Raw genomic sequence first — 22,832 nt, 5'->3', positions numbered from 1 at the left:
TTACATTCAGAAGCTACTCCCACACATAGTGAACAACATCGTTAACATGCATTGTACATACATATGTTCGAATGTTCCTCACCCATTACTGTACCCATATGTGATGAGTTCCAACACCTACAGGAGTCCTGCACGTGTCTTGCATAATTATGTAATGATTATTTTGCCTCCCAATACTGTATCCCTCTTACCCAAAATTGTGAAGCGCTCTGATACCCATAAGGGTCACGTTGGCGCTATACAAAACTTTATAAATAAATGTTTGTGCCTTGCGCACCAGACTCAAACATTTTACCGCTTACCTGAGAAATATCTAGTCTGTTATGTGACTTGTTCACCAGCCATTAATATTTTGCTATGTATGACTATAAGGGAGAGCCATTAGCATGAATACCGAATTCCAAATCCTGTTATTGCTATGACAGAAAAACTGGGAGAAAAAAGTTGTTTCATACTGTTGCAAACTGATAAATCAGTTCCAAGTTATCCTGCCATGGCTCTCAGAGAGCCTGTCAGCATTGGATGAAGAGCAGAGAGCACAACTTGGAGCAAGGAAGGAAAGGAAAACTCTAGAGAGAAATGTGGTAGGGTAGCCAGAGGCCAGGAATAATGGTTTTATATTTTGGCAGGAGAAAGATTTAAAGAGAGGTGTGGCGGGAGGCAAAATACCAGGCTTATCAGTGAGTAAGGCAATGGCTTTTGCCTCAGGGTTCTGAGATACATCATAGACAGGGCCAGACTGGGCGTAGCGGGCACTAGGTTTTTCCCCGGTGGGCCGCCAGTGTGAGGGATGGTTTTTGGCCTGTGGGGTGTTGTTTTTGTTACAGGGCCGTTTTTGCATCACAGCTATAATATCGGACCCTGTACCAAAATCGTCCGAAACCGGCACTGGCAAACAGCTCGGTCACACCCCTAACCCCCCAGGCGGGCCGCCGAGCACTTTGCCGGGTCTTGTTTTGGTACTCAGTCCAGCCCTGATCATAGACAACTCAAGCTTCCATCTCATCATCCATTTGATGCTACCTAGGACCCCTGCGTGCAAAACATAGCAGTTGTGTTAAATGATCGCTAGTCCAAAATGTTTAGTTGATGCATGAGAAATTGCAAGAGATCTAATTCAATAATCAGCTTCAAAATGTATTAGTGGGTTAAACGGATAATTTCACTATAAATATTATTCCGCTAATAGGAACAAAACAACATGTATAGGGTGATGGCCCTTTGTGGTTCAACTTTCAACAAATTTGAAGATCTGTAAAGTGTCCTTTATGGCTAAATTATTTTGGGGAAAATATAAAATTGATGATGGCACTTTGTTGCAATAACTTTTTTTTGCAAGGTGCACATGAAATTCCCATGGTCTTGTTTAGCCTAAGAGTGTTATGTTAAAATGTCTGATTTAAGCACCATTAGCGACAATCATTTGAAAATGTCTGGATAGAGATAATTGAAAACCCTGCGTCACTGGCCCCTCTGCCACAAAGGATAGATTAATTCTGAGGTCATCCATGTGGGCTCATTAAAAAGAATTCCTTGCACCTGAGAGACCTTCCAGGCATGTACTGATAACTCTGCTTTGGCTTAATTCATAAACAATTAATTTAAACTGACCAAGCGTTAGAAACTGGGTGAGAGGGGTGGAAGCACCACTCAAGTAATAAACATAATCCTTGTCTGGTTAACCAACCACAAAAGTCACTAAGTAAACCTGTGCTTACCCTCTGGTGCCTTGGCACAAGATCACTTATGCTTAAGATAGGGTTAATGTGTATAGTACTTATGCAGCACGCAAACAAAGTAATAAAGTGATAACACAACGCAAGACAAATCCCAAATCTATTGATGTTGCTAGAGCTTCTCTTTGGCAGTCATTGCAGTCTACTGTGCTGGTGCTGGTTATCTTGACTGGGAGTGAATGTTTGATTCATTCAGTTCTCAGTCCATCATTTGTTTGCTGAGCACTTTTGGCGTAAGTGGGATGAGTAAGCCTAGATGTGTGTCCTTTACTGACTGTGCCACTGGATTTAAACTAGCCTAGCTGATGACGGGTGATGCTCCGAAATTGGTCCTATTATACTTTTTTCTGGTCCAATGAATGCCTTGCTTGACAGTACAGGCTGGACCGTTCCCATGAGAAGCAGGATCAACACTGATTTGTATATGGCTGGGACTACTCTGGCATGGCATGGAGAGCAAAAGAGCAATGGGTTTAACCCACATTTCTTAACTGGGGATGAATGTTTGGTTCATTCAGCATTCCTTCCATCATTTGTTTGCATAGCACTTTTCACCCTAAGTGAGACGGTTATGCCCAGACATGGGTCCTTTGCTCACTGTCGCACTGGATTGAAGCTACCATGGCTGATGAGGGGTGATACTCTGAAATCGGACCTAGGATGCTTGTGTCTGGTCCAAGGATGGCCTGGCTTTTCAGTTCGGTCTAGACTGTTACCATGAGACGCAGGTTCAAGACTGTTTTGCATTTGGCTTGGTCTAAACTGGGATGACATAGTGAGCACAATAATGATGGCTATAACCCAGATCACTTGACTGGGGGTCAACATTTGATTCATTCAGCATTCCGTCCATCATTTGTTTGCTCTGAACTTTTCACGTTAAGTGGGATGAGTAAGCTCAGATGTGTGTTCCTTGCTGACTGTGGAACTGGATTCAAGCTAGCCTGGCTGATGAGGGGTGATGCCCCGAAACCGGTCCTAGGATGCTTGCTTCTGGTCCAGAGAAGGCCTTGCTTGACAGTTCGGGCTGGACTGTTTCCATGCGGAGCAGGATCAAGACTGATTTGTATATGGTTGGGTCTAAGCTGGGGTGGCATGGTGATCAAAGGAACAACGGATTTAACCCAGATCTCTTGACTGGGGATGAATGTTTGATTAATTCAGCATTCCAGCCATCATTTGTTTGCATAGCACTTTTCACCCTAAGTGGGACGGGTATGCCCAGACATGGGTCCCTTGCTCACTGTTGCACTGGATTGAAGCTAGCATGGCTGATGAGGGGTGATACTCCAAAATCGGTCTTAGGATGCTTGTGTCTGGTCCAAGGATGGCCTGGCTTTTCAGTTTGGTCTAGACTGTTACCATGATAAGCAGGGTTAAGACTATTTTGCATATGGCTGTGTCTAAACTGGGATGGCATTGGGAGCAAAATATCGATAAATTTAACCCAGATCTCTTGAGTGGGTGTCAATGTTTGATTCATTCAGCAGTCCATCCATCATTTGTTTGCGTGGTGCTGGATCTAGGAGCGGACATGAAGAGCAGGTCGTCACAGGAGATTCACGCTGGCAGGCATTGCAGATGGTTGTCGGGTGACATGAGGAGTCCATTCGCAGTCGCACAGTGGCCAAAAACTTTAGAATCTTCACCTGGGACTCAGGACCGTGCGGTTTCAGACAAGAAGGGAACACTCTAATGCTAGCAAGGGTCCATGACTTGGATGGGCACCTATTAGGGATCAGAGTTCACTCCACCAGAGGCCGGCAGCAGGGCTCAGGCAGCCCAATTGGTGCTGGTCAGCTTTGCAGTTGCAGGGAGGCTCCTGGAAGCATGCCTTGCCCCTTTAGCTCAAACAGGAGTTCAGTCAACTAACTCTTGGAGTCACTTCCATGGAGCCTGAGCCCAAGTCAAGCAGGTCCAATCTTCCATCTTCAAATGGCAGGATAGTTCTTCTTCCTAATCTTACACAGGTCAAGGAATGTTCTGATGGGAGGTTTTGAAGGTACCACTTTTATTTTCAATGCCAGTCTGCGGGTGAGGGACGTCCCATTTGTCTAAATTTCACTCTTTCCTATATTTGGCTCAAAACTGTCCAGGGTGACAAAGGGGAGACAGTGAATCATGCCTTTAAGATATTCTCATTATCAGGGCATGTAAAACTGAAGTAAACCTTTGCTACTTTTTAAATACACTGCACCCTGCCATATGAGCTTTTAGGGCTTGCCTTAGGGGAGACTTATAAGTATTAAATAAGAATGCTTAGGCCTAGCAAAAGGCATGTTGTGCCTGGTTGAAATGGCAGTTTAGTTAAAAACTGTACTACAGATTTAGGGGCAGAAGTAAGATATGTTTTGCAGTGCTACCTTAGTTAGGGAGAGGGGGCACAATGAGTGCTGCAGCCCACTAGTAGCATTTAATTTGCAGGTAGTGGGTACATTTAGTGCCATGTATTAGGGTTTTACAAGTCAATTAAATGTACCAGTCAGGTGTAGGCCAAATTTACTCTGTTTTAAAGGGAAAGCACAATCAGTTTACCAGTGATTATCAGGCGCAATGTGCACTGAGTCCTAAAAGTCAACATAACTGTGTTCAGCTAAGGAAGGCAAAAATCTGGGGTGAACTGGCTTAGAGGGCAAGTTCGAACACCAACTCATTCTGTTGCTGCTTTTAACATTTAGAACTCATATTACCAGCCCACTAAATAGTAATATTTCTGCAGGTTGTAAGGCTGACCAAGAGATATTGAAACCATCACCACTGACATTGATTAGATACAAATATACCTCATAGGTATCTCACCTTTTCCTATTTGATAGGTCGACAAGCCCAACCCTAACGTCAACATATATTAGATATCTCTAGATGGTAAATAGTGTTTGAGCAGAACACAAGTAATCTTTCTTCTTTTCCCCACAGCCTATATGTTTTTCTCCTATACCTTACCAATGCACAGGTTCATAACACGGGTGTACAGCCTGACAGCCCTCAAACACAAGACTCACATGAACAGACAGAAGGAAGAGCAGAGTTTAATAACAACAATACCAGCTCAACAGTGCAGCAACAAACACAACTTACCAGAAAACGAAATAGCTAAGCAAAAACTAGAGATGCCTGTAACAGTTTGAGGACAATAAATCAACAAAAGTATTTTGCACTTCAGAACATCAACTCTGAACCACTAAGAGAATGTTTGACAATGAAAGAAATTTACAAATTAGGTATGTCGTAATATGTACAGACTTCAGCCCCTATCAATTAAAACACTTCACGCTCAATTACCACATTTATAGATGTTTTGAAAATATACAAGCAAACACAACCAATTATAAACACATTAAACATGTAAACATAAATAGTAATCTTTTTTTGAAATGAGAAATCATCTAAACTGGTACTTAGTGAACAAAATTCTATGGGTACTTAGTTTATAGCTAAGAAAGAAGAGGATCAGAGAGACATCTATGATTGTCGTAGGAACTATTATAGATAGCAATGAAACTACATACTCAAGAGGTGTGTGTTTGAGTGTATGTGTTTGTGTCCCTAGATAATTCATATTGTTTACTGAGAAATACATGCCTGGAAAGTCATGTGTGTTCCATTGAAATAAATTGAGTGCAATGTTACTATGAAAAGTAAACCTGCATATTTTTCATACAGATAAATATAATTTCTAGAAATACTCATTAGCATATGTAAAACATGTTCCTCTATATTATTAAAGAAATGTAACAGCAGGGTTTCTTTAATCCTAAATCCACAATTTTAACCCTCTTCACCACAACCTTTAGAAGATTCCTGAAATACTTAACTCATACCCTTAAGCCCTATACCTTATACTCAATGTGTTAATCTCTATTCCCCTAATCCATTAACCCTACACCGAGAAGTGTCAATCCTAATATCATATGTCTCACAATGTTAAACCCTAGCACCTATAACCGTCATAACCCTAACTCCTAACCTTTTCACTCCTTAACATTATACCCAAAATCCTTAACACTTAAATCTGTACCTCAAAATCTTAACTATTAGTGTGTATGTGTTTGTGTACCTAGATAATTCATGTTGTTTACTGAGAAATAGATGGCTGGAAAGTCATGTGTGTTCCATTGAAATAAATTGAGTGCAATGTTAGTATGAAAAGTAAACCTGCATATTTTTCATACAGATTAATAACATTTAAAAAATACTCATTAGCATAACTCATATGTAGAACATATTCCTCTATATTATTAAAGAGATGTAATATCAGGGTTTCTTTATTCCTAAACCTACACTTTTAACCCTCTTCATCATAACCTTAAAAAGATTCCTGAAATACTTAAGCCATACCCTTAGGCCCTATACCTTATACTCAATGTGTTAATCTCTGTTCCCTTAATCCATTAACCCTATACCCAAAAGTATCAATCCTAATACCGTATATCCCACAATATTAAACCCTAGTACCTATAACCGGCATAACCCTCACTCCTAACCTTTTCACTCCTTAACATTATACCCAAAACCCTTAACACTTAAATCTGTACCTCAAAATCTTAACTATTATACCCTAAACCTCTAACCTAAAACCACATTACCTCACATCTATTCCCCTAATGAATAAACACTAGTCCCTGAACTTTAACGTAAAGTTTCATCATTTGTCCCCAGTATGTGTGTGTGTGTTTATGTAAGTGCACGTGGATTCTTTAAATACACAGGCCTTTGGAGGTAGAACAATGTCTATATTCTATTTAAGTTTAATATTAACACAATGTTTTAGATTAAAAACATCACAGATATTCCATCCATCAAATTCCAAGTGTATTATAATCTAAAGCACTTGTAACATAGGGGAAGAAGTATCTGTCACATTTTGACTGAGTATCCCATCCACAAACCTCTAAATAAGACCCTCAGTCAAGCACTCTAACACATAAATGACCTTACCAGTTGTAGTAGTATTCAAGCTCACTAATAAATGTCAGTGTTTAAAGAAATTGCAGCTCTCACAAGCTAACACAGCTCCAACTGCCTCCTTCCAAGTCTCCAAGGAAAGTGACCACTGCGTCAGAGATCTAGAACTATCAGCCTCAGTTTCCTAGGCAGCACTAATGGAGCCCTTATGACACTATCAGCAACCATATGTTTGTTATGTTTCTATTTCTGCTCCTTGGCAATGTCTGATGATGTCACACACACAGAATCTGGAGAGGTTGGAAGATGAGTTGAGAATCCGGGTGTGTGGGAAATTCCAACAAACAAAAGAAGCAGGATTATCCTTATTTAAAATGCAGAAAGGTCATCGTTCCTCAATATGGGAATGCCCACAAGATTTCGAATTCAAGTAAAGCTTTGTTCCAGGGGCACATTGTCACTGAAACCACGTCTGGACATACACTGTGTCACAGGAACAAAGCTATACCTATTTGATGAGCCCCAACCAGGGTAAAACCACTCCTGGGTTGCTTGGTTCCGGTTCAGGGAGAACTTAGCCTGTTCTCATTGGAGCAGAGTCAAGAGTGATTTGCATATGGTTGGATCCAAACTTAAGTGGCATGGTATGGAAAATAATGATGGATTGGGATGTGGCCCAAGTAATTACCAATGAATGAGATTAATTCAAACATTCCATGCATCACTTTTCTGTACACTTTAATGAAAAAGCATACATTGTTTATTAACCATGTACATCATGGGAAGGGTTTCCTAATGTACAGTTATATTTGTTGTCAATTCTTGTGGAGTATTGCTATTTTTTTTCAATGTTTTAAACCATTTGAAAATGGTTGTAATAACCAAGCGTGCAGTGTGCAATTTTCACACTTTTTGCATGTTGTAATAATTTTTGGCCACTATTTTCTATTGCTTTTATTATGAAGTATTGTGATAGCAACATTGTTTGATATATCTTTGCTTTATTTCCTGCCTAATGCCTCTGCACTAAACCTGGACGGAGTTTGCGGAGTTGCACTATGCGGCACTATGCGAACTGCAAACAAATCTCCGCCGCACTACGCAGAGCTATGCGAGTGGCGGAGTATGAAAGGAAAATGCTGTTTGGGGTGATTGGACAGTGCCGAATGCTTGTCCGCACTGTGAATCATTGCGAACGACACCATGCACAGTGCAAGTGGTCCCTGCTTTCCTTTTGTGCCGCTCATGTAGATTTTTACTCGAGCGCCAGCTTTCTTAACGGGAACGGGCAGTTTCTCAACGCGAGCTGTTACAAGCATTCGCGACCACTTGCAAGAGAAACCTATAGCCCCCTGCATTGAGAAATCTTGCCGGGATGTTGATTTGCCAAGCTCGCGCTCGCCAACTTGATGTTGATGATCGCTAACGAGGTAAAAAACTCTGCTACACAACGCGAAGTGGAGTTTTTTGGAACTCAGTGCAAGAAAAGTGAGGTTCAAGAAACGCTTAGGAAGACGCGTTTCAGCCTTTACATGGCTTCATCAGTGCTGATTTCAATGGCTCCTTCTTCCAGGGGGGCCAAACGCACAGATTTAAATATCGTGGCCACTCCCCATCAGGTGGTCTCTCGCCCGTCATCAGGCCGACGATGTTTATGGTGTCCTGCGCTCAAACCAACCAGGCAGATGCATGCTGGGGCTGGGAGTACTCAGAGGAAGCCCTTTCAGTGACGGGGCATCTCCTAACAACATATGAAGTCCCAACTGGTTGGTTAGGGATCCCAAAGCCGCCAGAGGTACCCGGAATGGTTTTGCCTTCCTATGTGCCCTTCTCAGACAAACAGTGTTGTCTCCTCGCTCCCAAAGTATGGAGGGCAACGTGTTGCAGTTTCATGCAGCTACCAGAGTTCACAGGCTCTCACCGTTGGTCCAGACCGAGAGGGCGGTGGTCAGCCAGCGCCTGCTTGCTGCAGAAACATAGACACCAAAACTTTATCCCATGTAGGGAAAAATGGACGACACCGCTCCGGGGATTAAAAAGGCTTTAATAGCTCTTGTTTTGCGCAATTAAGTGAGGTCCATGAAACGCTTACGCAGACGTGTTTCAGCCTTCAAATGGCTTCATTAGTGCCGGTCTCAATGGCTCCTTCTTGCAGGGGGGCCAAATTCACAGATTTAAATACCGTGGCCACTCCCCATCAGGTGGTCTCTCCCACCTCCTCACCACAACGATGTTCATGTGTCCTGTGCTCAAACCAACCAGGCAGATGCATGCTGAGGCTGAGAGTCCTCAGACGAAGCCCATTCAGTGACGGGGCATCTCCTAACAACATGTGGGGTCCCAACTGGTTGGCTAAGGATCTCAACACCGCCAGATGTACTTGGAATGATTTTGCCTTCCTATGTCTCCTTCTCAGCAAACAGTGTTGCCTCCTCTCCCCCAAAGTATGGGGGGCGACGCATTGCAGTTTCATGCAGCTACAAGAAATCACAGGCTCTCAGCGTTGCTCCAGACCGAGAGGGCGGACGTCAACCAGCGCCTGCTTCCTGGCGAAACATAGACACCAAAACTTTCTCCCAGGTAGGAAAAAAGGGACGACTCAGCTCCGGGGATTAAAAAGGCTTTAATAGCTCTTGTTTTGCACAAGTATCTGAGGTCCATGAAACGCTTAGGCAGATGCGTTTCAGCCTTCAAATGGCTTCATCAGTGCCAGTTTCAGGGGCTCCTTCTTCCAGGGGGGTCAAACGCACAAATTTAAATATCGTGACCACTCCCCATCAGGTGGTCTCTTGCCTCTCCTCAGCCTAACGATGTTCAGGTGACCTGTACTCAAACCAACCAGGCAGACGCATGCTGGGGCTAAAAAAAGAGGTTTTTTTTTACAATATCTTTGGGGCCCTTTGATGAATCTTCGCAAAATTTTCAAAACTAATGAGTTGCTCTGTTCAGCTACTGTCTTGAAAGGTTTGGGGTGAATCGTCAAGTGGGGGCCAAGAAAAAAGGAGGGGCCCAAAATCCATTTTCTCCATGTTCATTTCCATAGGAAACTTTAGACAAGGCTACAGCCTGAACTCCTGAACGGAATTGCACTACATTTAGCAAGTTCAGGCTGGACTGTTTCCATGAGGAGCAGGATCAAGACTGATTTGTATATGGCTGGGTCTAAGCTGAGGTGGCATGGTGAGCAAAGGAACAATGGATTTAGATTAATTCAGCCTTCCAGCCATCATTTGTTTCCATAGCACTTTTCTCCATAAGTAGGATGGGTATGCCCAGGCATGGGTCCCTTGCACACTGTGCCACTGGATTGAAGCTAGACTGGCTGACGAGGGGTGATACCCCTAAGCAGGTACTAAGATGCTTGTTTCTGCTACAAGGATGGCCTGGCTTGGCCATTCGACAGGACTGTTCCCATGAAAAGCAGGGTCAAGACTGTTTTGCATATCGCTGTGTCTAAACTGGGATGGCATGGGGAGGAAAATAACGATGAATTTAACCCAGATCTCTTGAGTGGGGGGTCAATGTTTGATTCATTCAGCATTCCATCCATCGTTTCTTTGGGTGGTGCTGGATCTAGGAGCGGACATGAGGAGAAAGTCGTCCCAGGAGATTCAAGTTGGCAGGCATTGCAGATGGTTGTCGTGTGACAGAAGGAGTCCATTCAAAGTCGCAGAGTGGGCAAAAACCTCAGAATCTTCACCTGGAACTTAGGACTTGTGGTTTCAGATAAGGAGGGAACACTCTGATGCTAGCCAAGGGTCCATGACTTGGATGGGAACCTATTAGGGATCAGAGTTCACTCCAGCAGAGGCCGGCAGTAGGGCTCAGGCAGGCCCAGTTGGTGCTGATCAGCTTTGCAGTTGCAGGGAGGCCCCTGGAAGGTTGCCTTGTCCCTGTAGCTCAAGCAGGAGGTCAGTCAACTAACTCTTGGAGTCATTTCCATGGAGCCTGAGCTCAAGTCAAGCAGGTCCAATCTTCCATCTTCAAATAGCAGGATAGTTCTTCTTCTTAATCTTCCACAGGTCAAGGAGTGTTCTGATGAGAGGTTTTGAAGGTAGCACTTACATTTTCAGTGCCAGTCTGCAGGTGAGGGATGTCCCCTTTGTCTAAACTTCACTCTTTCCTATATTTGCTCAAAACTGCTTAGGGTAACAAGGGGGAGATAGTGAGTCATGCATTTAAGATATTCTCATTGTCAGGGCATGTAAAACTGAAGTAAGCCTTTGCTACTTTTTAAATAAATTGCACTCTGCCCTATGTGCCATTAGGGCTTGCCTTAGTGGTGACTTATAAGTATTAAACAGGAATGCTTAGGCCTAGCAAAAGGCTTATTGTGCCTGGTTGGAATGGCAGTTTAGTTAAAAATTATACTACAGATTTAGTGGCAGACGTAAGATATGTTTTGCAGTGCTACCTTAGTGGGGGGCAGGGGGGCACAATGAGTGCTACAGCCCACTAGCAGCATTTAATTTACAGGCAGTGGGTACATTTAGTACCATGTACTAGGGTTTTACAAGTAAAGTAAATGTACCAGTCAGGTGTAGGCCAATTTTACCCTGTTTTAAAGGGAAAGCACACTCAGTTTACCAGTGATTAGCAGGAGGAATGTGCACAGAGTCCTAAAAGCCAACGTAGCTGTGTTCAGCGAAGGAAGGCAAACATCTGGGGTGACCTGGCTTAGAGGGCCAGGTCGAACACCAACTAATTCTGTTGCTGCTTTTAACATTTAGAACTCATATTACCAGCCCACTAAAGTAATATTTCTGTAGGTTGTAAGGCAGACCAAGAGATATTGAAACCATCACCACTGACATTGATTAGATGCAAATATACCTCATGGGTATCTCACCTTTTTAGGTCGAGCTTCAGGCATTGATTTAGCAATGCTTGTTGGCGAGACCTTTGAAATGTGGTTCATGGCCAGTGCATGTGTGGCATTCAAGCGCAAAGCTGGCATCTGGCATCTGGCATCGGACTTGAAAGCAGCAGACTGCTTTCGCCAGTGCGCGCTCTGCTTCACTTCCTGCTTCCCCTCTCACAACAATTAACTTTGGTTACCGCTCACACCCCATATGCTCGTTCCCTCCGACCCTTCCTTTGATGTCCGCTTTTCTTGTTTTTCTTTGCATCCATTTCGCGGGGTAGCCATGTTTTGTTTGGTGTTCTCTGCACCTTTCTCGGTTTTCTTTCTGGACGAAAGTGAACGCCTACCATGCTTGTTTACAGTAGCCTTGCTCTTCAAATGCTGTTGCTGTATTGCCATCTCTCTAGGGACACTCAGCTTGAAAACACTCGACTTGCTAGCTGCAATGCTACATCCGCTATGCTTTGCGTCTAGACACGTTGATCCCTCGCAGACTGTGCTGACTCTGCCCCTCCTGATTCTGAAACTGACAAACGCAGTCACCACGCAGTCTCTTCTCTCTGTCTTATGATGTCTGCCCTGCCACCATTTACTTCGGACCCTCACCCTCACACCTCCTCACCCTCACACACCCCCACACCCTCTCACCCTCACACACACTCACATATCGTCACTCACCCTCACCCACCCTCACTCACCCTTACACCCTCACCCACTCACACCCTCACCCTCACAACCCTCTCACCCTCACTCACCCTCACCCCTCACACCCCCACACACCCTCACACTCACACCCCCTCACCTTCACAACCCCTCTCGCTCACCCCCTCACCCTCATACACCTCCTCACCCTCACCCCCTCACACCCTCACATCCTCTCACCCTCACACACTCTCACACACTGTCACTCACCCTCACCCACCCTCACACACCCTCACTGACCCTCACTCACCCTCATACCCTCACACCCTCACCCTCACAACCCTCTCACCCTCACCCCCTCAAACCCCAACACACCCTCACCCTCACACCCCCTCACCCTCACAAACCTCCTCAGCCTCACACATCCTCACTCTCACACCCCCTCATCCTCACACCCCCTCATCCTCACCCTCACCCACTCTCACCCTGACACACCCTCTCAAGCCCACATCCCCTCTCACCCTCTTACCCTCACACCCCTCACCCGCACACACCCTCACATCCCCTCACATCTCCTCACCCTCCCTCACCCTCACACCCCCTCACCCTCACACCTCTTCACACACCCTCATGCACCCACAACCTCACACACCCTCTCACCCTCACACACCCTCACCTTCACACCCCCTCACCCTCACCATCACACCCCACACCCTCACTCACCCTCACACACCCTCTCACCCTCACCCTCACAAACACTCACATACTGTCACACCCTCACCCATCCTTACACACCCTTGCTCACCCTCACTCACCCTTACACCCTCACCTCCCTCACCCTCACAACCCTCTCACCCTCACTCACCCTCACCCGTACACACCCCAACACACCCTCACCCTCACACCCCCTCAACCTCACACCCTCACACCCTCACACTCACATACCTCCTCACCCTCACACCCCCTCACTCTCACACCCCCTCACCCCCTCATCCTCACCCTCACACACCCTCACCCTCACATACCCTCACCCTCACACACGCTCCCCCTCACTCACCCTCACTCAACCTCTCACCCTCACACGCCCTCTCACCCTCACACACCATCTCACCATCACACACCCTCTCACCCTCACACACCCTCACCCTCACATCCCCTCACCCTCCCTCACACCCTCACCCTCACACACCCTCACACACACTCACCCTCACACACCCTCTCACCCTCACACCCTCACCCTCACACACCCTCCCCCTCACAACCCCTCACCCTCCCACTCACAACCCCACACCCTCCCCCCTCCCCCTCACACCCCCTCACCTTCACACCCCTTCACCCTCATACTGTCACACCCCCTCACCCTCAAATCCCCTCACCCTCACACCCCCTCACACTCCCTCATCCTCACCCTCACATACCCTCACCCTCACACACGCTCCCCCTCACACACCCTCACCCTCACTCAACCTCTCACCCTCACATGCCCTCTCTCCCTCACACACCATCTCACCATCACACACCCTCTCACCCTCACACACCCTCACCCTCACATCCCCTCACCCTCCCTCACACCCTCACCCTCACACACCCTCACACACACTCACCCTCACACACCCTCACCCTCACTCACCATTTCACCCTCACATACCCTCTCACCCTCACTCACCCTCTCACCCCCACAGCCCCTCACACCCCCTCACCATCACACCCCACACCCTCACCCTCACACACCCTCACCCCCCTCTCACCCTCACTCCCCCTCTCACCCTCACACACCCTCTCACCCTCACCCACTCTCTCACCCTCACACACCCTCACCCTCACACCCTCACACCCCCTCACACCCCCTCATACCCTCAACCTCCCACATCCCGTCCCAAACCTGCACACCCTCACACTCCCTCACCCTCACACCGACTCACCCTCAAACACCCTTACCCCGTCACCCTCACCCTCCCTCACCCTCATACAGCCTCACCCTCACAGCCCCTCACCCTCACACCCTCACCCTCACATCCACTCACCCTCACACCCTCCCCCTCAGACCCCCTCCCCCTCACAACCCCTCACCCTCCCACTCACAACCCCACACCCTCTTACCCCAAACCCTCACCCTCACATACCCTCACTCACCCTCACATACCTAATGACCCTCACACACCCTCTCACACACCATCTCACCCTCACACACCCTCTCACCCTCACCCCCGCACCCTCACACCCTCACCCTCACACACACCCTCAAACACCCTCTCACCCTCACACACCCTCACCCCCCTCAACCCCACACCCAGTCACCCTCACACCCCCTCACACTCATACCCCCTCACCCTCATACCCCCTCACCCTCACCCCATCAGCCTCACCCTCACCCTCCCTCACCCTCACACCCCCTCACCCTCACACCCTCACCCTCACACACCCTCACCCCCTCACACACCCTCATCCTCACCCTCACACGCCCTCACCCTCACTCCCTCACCCTCACACCCTCACTCTCACACCATCACACACCCTCACACACCCTCACCCTCACACACCCTCACCCTCACGCACCCTCACACACTGTCACTCACCCTCACTCACCCTCATACCCTCACCCCCTCACCCTCACAACCCTCTCACCTTCACTCACCCTCACCCCCTCAGACCCCCAAACCCTCTCACCCTCACACCCCCTCACCCTCATACACCTCCTCACACTCTCTCACCCTCAAACACCGTCACTCACCCTCACCCACCCTCACACACCCTCACTCACCCTGACTCACCCTCACACTCACATGCCCTCACCCTAACACTCTCACCCTCACTCACCCTCACCCCTCACACCCCCTCACCCTCACACCCCCTCACCCTCACACCTCCTCACCCTCATACCCCCTCAATCTCACACCCCCTCACCCTCACACCCCCTCATCCTCACCCTCACACACCCTCTCACCCTCACACACCCTCTCACCCTCACACCCTCTCACCCTCACATCCCCTCAGCCTCACATCCCCTCACCCTCCCTCACACCCTCACCCTCACATCCCCTCACCCTCACACCCCTCACCCTCACACACCCTCACCCTCACACACCCACACCCTCAAACACCCTCATTCACCCTCTCATCCTCACACACCCTCTCACCTTCACACACCCTCTCACCCTCACACCCCTCACCCTCACACACCCTCACACCCTCACACCCCTTCTCACCCTCACACCCCTTCACCCTCTCCCTCCCTCACCCTCCTCACCCTCACACCCCCTCACCCTCACACACCCTCACCATCACACACCCTCACCTTCACTCACCCTCACACACCCTCACACACCCTCTCACCCTCACACAACATCTCACCCTCACACCCCCAGACCCTCACCCTCACACACCCTCTCACCCCTCACCCTCACACCTCCTCACCCTGACACCCCTCAAACTCTCACCCTCACACACCCTTACGAACGCTCTCACCCTCACACACCCTCACCCTCACACATCCTGACCCTCACACCCCCTCACGCCTGTCATCCTCACCCTCCCTCACCCTCACACCTCCTCACCCTTACACCCCCTCACCCTCACACCCCCTCACCCTCAAACCCTCACACCCCCTCACCCTCAAAACCCCACACCATCACCCTCACAAACCCACCCCCTCACCCTCACCCCCTAACCTTCTCACCCCCACATCCCCACACCCTCGCACCCCTCACCCTCACACACACCCTCACCCTCACACCCCCTCACCCTCACTCCCCCTCACCCTCACCCTCACACCCCCATACCCCTTCACACCCCCTCACCTTCATACCCCCACACCCCCTCACCCTCACACCCCCTCACACCCCCTCACCCTCACACACTCTCACCCTCATACACCATCACCCTCACACACCTGCACACACCCTCACTCACCCTCATACCCCTCACCCTCTCACCCTCACATCCCCTCACTCACCCTCACACCACCTCAACCTCACACCCTCATCCCCTCACTCTCACATATCCTCACACCACCTCACCCCCTCTCACCCTCACACACCCTCACTCACTCTCTCACCCTCACACACCCTCTCACCCCTCACCCTCACACCTCCTCACCCTGACACCCCTCAAACTCTCACCCTCACACACCCTTACGAACGCTCTCACCCTCACACACCCTCACACATCCTGACCCTCACACCCCCTCACGACTGTCATCCTCACCCTCCCTCACCCTCACACCTCCTCACCCTCACACCCCCTCACCCTCACACCCCCTCACCCTCAAACCCTCACACCCCCTCACCCTCAAAACCCCACACCCTCACCCTCACAACCCCATCCCCTCACCCCCTCACCCCCACCCTCACCCCCTAACCTTCTCACCCCCACATCCCCACACCCTCGCACCCCTCACCCTCACACACACCCTCACCCTCACACCCCCTCACCCTCACACCCCCTCACCCTCACACCCCCACACCCCTTCACACCCCCTCACCTTCATACCCCCACACCCCCTCATCCTCACACCCCCTCACCCACACACACTCTCACCCTCACACACCCTCACACACCTGCACACACCCTCACTCACCCTCACACCCCTCACCCTCACATCCCCTCACTCACCCTCACACCACCTCAACCTCACACCCTCACCCGCTCACTCTCACATATCCTCACACCACCTCACCCCCTCTCACCCTCACACACCCTCACTCACTCTCAGACCCTCACCCTCACACAACCTCACCCCCTCACCCTTACACCCCCTAACCCTCACACCCTCACACCCCATCACCCTCACACACCCTCACTCACACACCCTCACCCTCACACCCTCTCACCCTCATACACCCTCACCATCACACCCTTTCACCCTCACTCACCTTCACACACACTCACACACCCTCACCAGCACAGCATACCAAAACATAGCATAGCATAACAAAACAAATCATAGGATAGCAAAACAAAGCATAGCATAACAAAACAAAACATAGCATAGAAAAACACAACAAACGTAGCATAGCATAACAAAACATAGCATAACAAAACATAGCATAGCAAAACACAACAAAACATAGTATAGTATAACAAAACATAGCATAGCATAACAAAACACAACAAATCATAGCAGAACAAAACATAGCATAACAACAAAACATAGCAAAACACAACAAAACATACCATAGCATAACAAAACACCACAAAACATAGCATACATAACAAAACATAGCATTGCAAAGCATAGCAAAACATAGCATAGCATAGCATAACAAAACGCAACAAAACATAGCATAGTATAACACAACATAGCATAGCACAACAAAACAAAACACAACAAAACAGCATAGCATAATAAAAGAAAGCAGAGGATAGCAAAACTAAACATCGCATAGCATAACAAAACAAAGCATAGGATAGCAAAACTAAACAGCATAGCATAACAAAACAAAGCATAGGATAGCAAAACAAAACATAGCGTAGCATAACAAAACATAGCATAACATAACAAAACATAGCATAACAAAACATAGCAAAACACAACAAAACATAGCATAGCTTAACAAAACACAACAAAACATAGCATAGCAAAACAAAACATATAATAGCATAGCAAAACATAGCTTACCAAACACAAAAAAACACTGCATAGCATAGTATAACGAAACATAGCATAGCAAAACAAAGCATAGCATAATAAAACACAACAAAACATAGCATAGCATAACAAAACATAGCATAGCATAACAAAGCATTGCATAGCAAAACATAGCATAGCATAACAAAACATAGCATAGCATAAAAAACACAGCCTAGCATAGCATAACAAATCAAAGCATAGGATAGCAAAACATAGCATAGCATGACAAAACAAAACATTGGATAGCAAAACAAAACATAGCATAGCATACAGCATCACTCCGCACCACCACCGCATCACTCAGGGGCACCACAACATCACTATGCGCTACCACAGCATCATTGAATGCCACAGCATCACTCGTTCGCCATCACAACATCACTCAGCGCCACCACAGCATGAATCTGTGCAACCATTCAACAACACCTGGTTCAAATATGTTTGCTCAATGTTTCAAGCTTTATTACAATTGTAACAACAAGATGTTAATATTTCACTTCTGTTCTTGGATTTTCGCCACAATAAAATGCACTGAACATAATCTTCACAAAAGTTATTTACAAAACTTTAAGCTACTGCCATTATAAGTTACAATAACTTTCATTTAAGTATTAATTATTGAAAAAAAATTAAAAGCCATTGTTATTTGAAATATCAATACATGTAAGTCACGTAAATACAACACATATTGCATTACAAATGCTATAGGTGTCACATTTGCAAAAGTTATAACTATTGGCATTGTAAATGACACAGCTATTGATTTAGCTATTTTCAAAAACAAAACATAAATAAAAAAAATCGTCATTTACGATACCAATAGCTCAAACTTTCCTAATGCGAGACCTATTGCATTGCAAATGCTTGTTCTAATTGAAAGGTCGACAAGCCCAGCCTTAATGTCAACACATATGAGATATCTCTAGATGGTAAATAGTGTTTGAACAGAACACAAATAATCCTTCTTCTTTTCCCCACAGCCTGTACCTTTTTCTCCTATACCATACCAATACCCAAGTTCATAACACAGGTGTACAGCCTGACAGCCCTCAAACACAAGACTCACATGAACAGACAGAAGGAAGAGCAGAGTTTAATAACAACAATACCAGCCCAACAGTGCAGCAGCAAACACAACTTACCAGAAAACAAAATAGCTTAGCAAAAACTAGAGATGCCTGTAAACTTTTGAGGACAATAAATCAACAAAAGTAGTTTTCACTTCAGAACATCACCTCTGAACCACTAAGGAAATGTTTGACAATGAAAGAATTCCATAAATTAGGTATGTTGTAATATATACAGACTTCAGCCCCTAACAATTAAAACACTTCAAGCTCAATTACCACCTTTATAGATGTTTTGAAAATACACAAGCAAACACAACCAATCACAAAAAAATTAAACATGCAAACATAAATAATATACTTTTTTTGAAATGAGAAATCATCTAAACTGGTGCTTAGTGAACAAAATTCTATGGGTACTTAGTTTAAAGCTAAAAAAGAAGAGGATCAGCGAGACATCTATGATTGTCATAGGAATTATTATAGATAACAATCAAACTACATACTCAAGAGGTGAGTGTTTGAGTGTATGTGTTTGTGTCCCTAGATAATTCATATTGTTTACTGAGAAATACATGCCTGGAAAGTCATGTGTGTTCCATTGAAATAAATTGAGTGCAATGTTACTATGAAAAGTAAACCTGCATATTTTTCATACAGATAAATATAATTTCTAGAAATACTCATTAGCATATGTAAAACATGTTCCTCTATATTATTAAAGAAATGTAACAGCAGGGTTTCTTTAATCCTAAATCCACAATGTTAACCCTCTTCACCACAACCTTTAGAAGATTCCTGAAATACTTAACTCATACCCTTAAGCCCTATACCTTATACTCAATGTGTTAATCTCTATTCCCCTAATCCATTAACCCTACACAGAGAAGTGTCAATCCTAATATCATATGTCTCACAATGTTAAACCCTAGCACCTATAACCGTCATAACCCTAACTCCTAACCTTTTCACTCCTTAACATTATACCCAAAATCCTTAACACTTAAATCTGTACCTCAAAATCTTAACTATTATCCCCTAAACCTCTAGCCTAAAACCACATTACCTCACATCTATTCCCCTAATGCATAAACACTAGTCCCTGAACTTTAACGTAAAGTTTCAGCATTTGTCCCCAGTATGTGTGTGTGTTTATGTAAGTGCGCATGGATTCTGAAAATACACAGGCCTTTGGAGGTAGCACAATGTCTTTATTCTATTTAAGTTTAATATTAACATAATGTTTTAGATTCAAAACATCACAGATATCCCATCCATCAAATTCCAAGTGTATTATAATCTAAAGCACTTGTAACATAGGAGAAGTATCGGTCACATTTTGACTAAGTATCCCATCCACAAACCTCTAAATAAGATCCTCAGTCAAGCATTCTAACACATAAATAACCTTACCAGTTGTAGCAGTATTCAAGCTCACTAATAAATGTCAGTGTTTAAAGAAATTGCAGCTCTCACAAGCTAACACAGCTCCAACTGCCTCCTTCCAAGTCTCCAAGGAAAGTGACCACTGCGCCAGAGATCTAGAACTCTCAGCCTCAGTTTCCTAGGCAGCACTAATGGAGCCCTTATGACACTACCAGCAACCATATGTTTGTTATGTTTCTATTTCTGCTCCTTGGCAATGTCTGATGATGTCACACACACAGAATCTGGAGAGGTTGGAAGATGATTTGAGAATCCTGGTGTGTGGGAAATTCCAACAATCAAAAGAAGCAGGATTATCCTTAAGTAAAATGCAGAAAAGGTCATCGTTCCTCAATATTGGAATGCCCACAAGCTTTCGAATTCAAGTAAAGCTTTGTTCCAGTGGCACAGAGTCACTGAAACCACGTCTGGACATACACTGTGTTACAGGAACGAAGCTATACCTATTTTATGAGCTCTAACCAGGGCAAAATCAGTCCTGTGTTACTTGGTTCCGATAAGGGAGAACTTAGCCTTTTCTCATTGGAGCAGAGTCAAGAGTGATTTGCGTATGGTTGGATCCAAACTGAAGTGGCATGGTATGGAAAATAATTATGGATTGGGATGCGGCCGAGTAATTACCAATGAATGAGATTAATTCAAACATTCCATGCATCACTTTTCTGTACACTTTAATGAAAAAGCAGACATTGTTTATTTACCATGTACATCATGGGAAGGGTTTCCTAATTTCCAGTTATATTTGTTGTCAATTCTTGTGGAGTATTGCTACTTTTTTAAAACATTTTTTAAACCATTTGGAAAACAGTGGCTATCAATTTGCACGCTTTTTGCATGTTGTTATAATTTTTGGCCTCTATTTTCTGGTGCTTACAGGGAGTGCTGCTTTTATTATGAAGTATTTTTGATACCAACATTGTTTGATATATCTTTGCTTTATTTCCTGGATAATGCCTCTGCACTAACCCTGTGCGGAGTTTGCGGAGTTGCACTACACGGCACTATGCGAACTGCAAACAAATCTCAGCCACATTACGCAGAGCAACGTGAGAGGGGGAGTATGATAGAAAAATGCCGTTTGCAGTGATTTCACAGTGCCGGATGCTTGTCCGCACTGTGCAATCATTGCAAATGGCATCATGCACAGTGCAAGCGGTCCCTGCATTCCTTTTGTGCCGCTCAAGTAGATTTTGACTCGAGCACCAGCTTTCTCAACGTGAAAAGACAGTTTCTCAACGTGAGCTGTCATGAGTATTTGCGACAACTTGCAAGTGAAACCTGATGCCCTCTGCATTGAGAAATCTCGCCAGGATGTTGATTTTCCAAGTTCGCGCTCGCCAACTTGGTGTTAAAGATCGCAAACTAGGTAAAAAACTCCGCTACGGAACGCAAAGTGGAGTTTTTCGGAATTCAGTGATCTTCGCTTAACGCAGAGTGCAGGAAACTCCGCAAACTCCTTGAGTGGAGCGAAGTTCACCACCCAGGGTTACTCTGCACTCACATTTTAAAATATATTATGAGAAAAAATCCCTGTTTTTATAATGATTGTTAGTGGATTGTGCTTTTATATCTATATTTGTGTTGTTATTTCCTAGAAGTTTTTATCCTAATATTTGGTCAGGCTGTGAATTTGTAAATTCTTTTAAAGATATGTTTTATATCTAAATAAAGATTATTATTATTACTCTGCACTCACTAGCGGGTGCACCATCGTGTGTGGAAAGGCTAGCATATATCTCTATGCTCAAATTTCAAACAGACCAGTACTAATGGGAGTGTTTAATCCTCTTACATATTTATCTGCACTTTACACAACAAACGCTTTTTGGCAGTCCGTCTTCATCAATGATGAAGGCGAACCTCCAAAATACTTTTGTTGCATAAAGTGGCAATAAATCTGAAAGGGGGGCGTGGCTTGAGGCATCAAGATGGCGGTCGCACTCTAAGAGTGCTCCGGACCCCCTCCGTCATCCGCCTCATCTTAGCCCACTGCTGGCGACCATTGGTGCCTCAGAGTCCTGGGAACGATTCCCGTACCCGACCTGCAGCGCTCTGACCCCTCGCGGGTCGATCTGATGCCTGTGATCTCCTGCGGGCTCTCGGCTCCTTACGGCCTCTTCTACCCTAAGATGGCGGCCCTGTAGCTCCCGCTCCTGTGGCCTGGGTCCCCGCCTGGCCGCCCCTTCCTGCCCGGCTTACCTGCACTCCGCCGCGGGCGCTGACCTATCCTTGTGGTGTGCGGCCGAGCAGCGGCTGGAGACTGAGGGGTGCCCTCCCGTCCTGGAGCCTGTGGAGTTGCTGGATCATCTCCGGAGCGAGTGGCGGGACTCGTCAACGGAGCGCGCCTGGAACCCGGGCGGCGGAGGAGTGGTGTCGCCTCTGTGCTCGCCGGCGGCTGAGGAGTATACCCAGTATCCTGCTGCGGGATCGGATTGTGGCCTGTCCCTTGGCGTGGATCCAGCGAGGAGGCGGTGGAGGTGCTGGCAGCTGGCGCTCTGGAGGAGGTGAGTAGGCGGGGGAACGCGCTGTGGGCCTCCTCTCCC

At 46.3% G+C, this 22,832-nt stretch overlaps 1 protein-coding gene across 2 annotated transcripts in view; it reads right to left on the bottom strand.

Moving 5' to 3' along the window:
• LOC144798692 (uncharacterized) overlaps positions 1-20,338 on the bottom strand; it is an 87,196-nt gene extending 66,858 nt beyond the window's left edge. The window contains exon 1 of one of the 2 annotated variants that reach the window (XM_078669691.1): positions 20,257-20,338. The gene's annotated coding sequence lies outside the window, so the exon portion shown is untranslated. Of the gene's footprint in view, positions 1-6,674; positions 6,771-20,256 lie in introns of those variants that run through there. The other variant, XM_078669692.1, reaches the window with a different exon arrangement.
• Positions 20,339-22,832: the final 2,494 nt, after the last annotated feature.

Source organism: Lissotriton helveticus, chromosome 12 (assembly GCF_964261635.1).
Source record: "Lissotriton helveticus chromosome 12, aLisHel1.1, whole genome shotgun sequence".
Lineage (NCBI taxonomy): Eukaryota > Metazoa > Chordata > Amphibia > Caudata > Salamandridae > Lissotriton > Lissotriton helveticus.
This window is presented reverse-complemented; position numbering and strand designations above follow the sequence as displayed.